The 4,264-nt window shown below is 40.4% G+C and overlaps 1 pseudogene; it reads left to right on the plus strand.

The window, feature by feature from the left end:
* The first annotated feature begins 2,063 nt into the window (after nt 1–2,063).
* LOC103660133 lies at nt 2,064–4,025 on the plus strand (annotated as a pseudogene).
* The last annotated feature ends 239 nt before the right edge of the window (nt 4,026–4,264 follow it).

Below are 4,264 nucleotides of genomic sequence, written 5' to 3' on the forward strand. Positions count from 1 at the left end.
TTATATGGTCAATTACTCTTCAGCAAAGGAGGCAAGAATGTGCAATGGGAAAAAGACAGTCTCTTCAACAAATGGTATTGGGAAACTGGACAGCTACGTGCAAAACAATAAAACTGAACCACTTTCTTACACCATACACAAAAATAAACTCAAAATGGATTAAGGACCTAAATGTGAGACCTGAAGCCATAAAAATCCTAGAAGAGAGCACAAGCAGTAATTTCTCTGACATCAGCCATTGCAACATTTTTCTAGATATGTCTCCTGAGGCAAGGGAAACAAAAGCAAAAATAAAAAACTATGGGGACTACATCAAACTAAGTCTTCTGTACAGCAAAGAAAACAATCAACAAAATTAAAAGACAAACTACTGAATGGGAGAAGGTATTTGCAAATGACATATCTGATAAAGGGTTAGTATCCAAAATATATAAAGAACTTATACAACTCAATACTGAATGCAACAACAACAACAATTAAAAATGGACAGAAGACATAAACAGACATCTCTCCAAAGGAGACATAAAGATAGCCAACAGACACATGAAAAGATGCTCAATATCACTCATTATCGTAGAAATGCAAATCAAAACCACAATGAGATATCATCTCACACCTGCCAGAATGGCTAAAATCAAAAATTCAAGAAACAACAGGTGTTGGCAAGGATATGGAGAAAGGGGAACACTCATGCACTATTGGTGGGAATGCAAACTGGTGCAGCCACTATGGAAAACAGTTTGGAAGTTTACCCAAAAAATGCAAAAACACTAATTACAAAAGATACATGCACCCCTATGTTTATGGCAGTATTTATAATAACTAAGATATAGAAGTACCCCAAGTGTCCATCGATAGATCAATGGATAAAAAAGATGTGGTGCATATATATATATATATATATATATATATAATGAAATATTACAAAAAGATGTGGTATATATATATAATGAAATATTACAATATTAGTCATCCATAAAAAAGACTGAAATCTTGCCATTTGCAACAAAATGGATGGATCTTGAAAGTATAATGCTAAGTGAAATAATCAAAAAAAGATAAATACCATATGATTTCACTCATATGTGGAATTTAAGAAACAAAGAGAAAAAAGAGATAAACCAAAAAACAGACTCTTAACTATAGAGAACAAACTGGTAGTTACTAGAGGGAAAGTGGGAGGGGGGATGGGTAAAATAGGTGATGGGATTAAGAATACACTTATCATGATGAACACTGAGTAATATATAGAATTGTTGAATGACTATATTGTACACCTGAAACTAATATAACACTGTATGCTAACTATACTTGAATTAAAATTAAATAAATATATAACAAAATATTCAACTAAAAATAATATTTAATAACTAGTGACAGATGGTAACAACAATTATTATAGTGAGCATTTAGTAATGTATATAATTGTTGAATCACTATATTATATAACTGAAACTAATGTAATATTGTATGTCAACTATATTTCAGTTAAAACAAATTAAAAATAAGGGCACTTGGCTGGCTCGGTTGGTGGAGCACGCAACTCTTGATCTTGGGGTTCTGAGTTTGAGCTCCCCGTTGGGTGTAGAGAGTACTTAAAAAAAAAAGTAAAAAAAATAAAAATAATGCCGGTATGGAAAAAATAAGTAAAGTAATAGATTCACAGTTTCCAGGGATTAAGGCATGCACATCGGCAGGGGCAAAAGGGGCATTGTTCTGCCTATCTCAGAGGATTTAACCTGTGTTCTCTGGAGTTTGGGGAGCACAGAGAACGGTGCTGATTCTCACCTAGAAAAGTCCAAAGGGAAGAGGCTGGCTGGAGCAGCGTATGATAGATAGCAAAGTGAGAACACTGCATTTCCCGAGTTTAGAGAAGCACCAGGCCTCTGTGGGCCACATGGATGCTATAAAGAATAGCCAGGTCACAGGGCAGCTGGGTGGCTCAGTTGGTTAAGCAGCTGCCTTTGGCTCAGGTCCTGACCCTGGAGTCCGGGAATGTGCCCCATGTGGGGCTCCCTGCTCAGCAGGGAGTTTGCCTCACCCTCTCCCTCTGCTCCTTCCCCGACTCGCTCTCTATCTCTCTTTCTCTCTCACTCTCTCTCAAATAAATAAATAAAATCTAAAAAAATAAAGAATAGCCAGGTCAGAGATTTCTTGAAAGGACCCCACCCGAGAACACTGCCTGCCAAGGTCCAGGCTGTCCCAGCAGAAAGAGGCGGCAGGGTGTGAACTGCTGGAGTCGGGTTGAGGGCATATCAAAAGAGGGCAGCAAGGGAGTGTCTCACCCTCATTAGGAAATGTTGCAGGGTCAGAGGCCTCCAACACAGAGTCCCCAAAGACCCCACAAAAGCCCTCTATTTGAAAAATGGTCAGTGTTCGAATGCTTGCTATGCAGAGGGTTTTCACAGACTAGGGTTAAAAAAATACCCCTCTTCCCCCTGCTTAACCCTGGAGCATCTAGCAAATAGGGGCAAGACATGGAGAGACTAAGAAAGAAAAAACGGACCTCGCCTCCGCCCTTGCCCATTTCAAGTATCTTGGAGAACATGGACAAGAAGCTTTCAATCAGATATGTGACTCCTCTTTCATTTAGGCTACAGACATGCCATCCAAACCAAGGAAGACCCAGGAACTTCGGGGCCACGTGAGCTGGGGCCACGTGAGCCGGGGCCACATGTGCCAGGGCCACGGCCCCATCGGCTAGCACCGGAAGCACTCAGGAGCCCGGGGTAATGCTGGTGGCGTGCATCACCACAGGATCAACTTCGAGAAAAATCACCCAGGTTACTTTGGAAAGGTTGGTATGAGGCATTACCACTCACAGAGGAACCAGAGCTTCTGCCCAGCTGTCACCCTTGATAAACTGTGGACCTTGGTCAGTGAGCAGATGTGGGTAAGTGATGCCATTTAAAAAAAAAAAAAAAAAAAACCACAAGACTGGAGCTACTCCTATCATTGATGTGATGTGATAGGGCTGCTACAAAGTTTTGGGGAAGGGAAAGTTTCCAAAACAGCCAGTCACCATGAAGGCCAAATTCTTCAGTTGAAGAGCTAAGGAGAACATTAAGGGGGATGGCGGGGGACTGTATCCTCGTAGCTTGAAGTTACGTGAGTAAGGTTCATTAAATGCTAACAAGTGCTCTGATTAAAAAAAAAAAATCAGATACGTGACTAAAGTCTTGAATTAGACTGGGCTGGGACTGTTAATAACTCAAACTGTTCTAATCTCCAGCATCCAGAAAAAAAAAACCTTAGACACCATCCAGGAGCTTGCAATGGAGTTTAGCTGAAGGTTTTATTTGAAGGTAGTGGTGAGAAAGAATCAAGTGGCTTCCTCCTTGCCCAGCACAGCCAGTACATTCAGAGAACCATCAGAGTTTCTGAAACTAAGCACTGGCACGTAAAGGTGTTCTTTTTATTTTAAACGAAGATAAGCACATTGGAGTAGAAGAGAAGAATGAGGTTGAGAACACCAGCTAGGAATCTGTGGCCAAATTTCTCTGGTGACTACTTTTTGAACAGAGGGTGGGACCTGTGATCTGACAAGCAGGAATGCACACAGATCAACAAAATAGAATATCTGAATTAAGGATATTCCAGAAAATCTTTGGCTGTTGTAAGTATTCCAGGCATGTGGCAATGAGGTGGTATGATTTTTTAACCCCTCCCTCTTTGTTAGAACATGTTGTAAGGTGAGACCTCCCCAATCCTTCTGAAATTGGTCAATTTGGCGGCAAGCAGGAAATTATTTAGCAACAGTTGCACCATTATGAGATTTCACTTTTTCTTGGAGCTATGTTTTAGTTAGACTTCTGTTTAAAATTAATTCATCTCAAACAACGAAAACAAAACAAAAGAACTATTCAGAATGTGACTCACTTTTTGGCTAACTTCTTGAAGCTAAATTTCCCAGAAAGTGCCACACTCCCTACTCCATTCTTACTACACATTTGGGTCTCATGGGGACCAGCCAAACGGAAGGTATTAACACCTCTCAGGAAGGACGGTATATTTCCACTGTGGGAAAATGTTTCTCTCCCTCTCTCTCTCTTTCTCTTTCTCTATCACACACACACACACACACACACACACACACACACACACATTCACCATTTAATAATACAACTATCATATAACCTTAACTCTATCTGTCCTGATCACCTTACTCAACTTCTACCCCCATTAAGTTCTCAGCATGCTGGAACACTAGGGCCTCAGGGGGTTTGACAGTGAGCTCAGCTCAAATCTCTGGAGTAATAACGTT

This window comes from Ursus maritimus, unplaced genomic scaffold, assembly GCF_017311325.1.
Source record: "Ursus maritimus isolate PB19 unplaced genomic scaffold, ASM1731132v1 scaffold_21, whole genome shotgun sequence".
Taxonomy (NCBI): domain Eukaryota; kingdom Metazoa; phylum Chordata; class Mammalia; order Carnivora; family Ursidae; genus Ursus; species Ursus maritimus.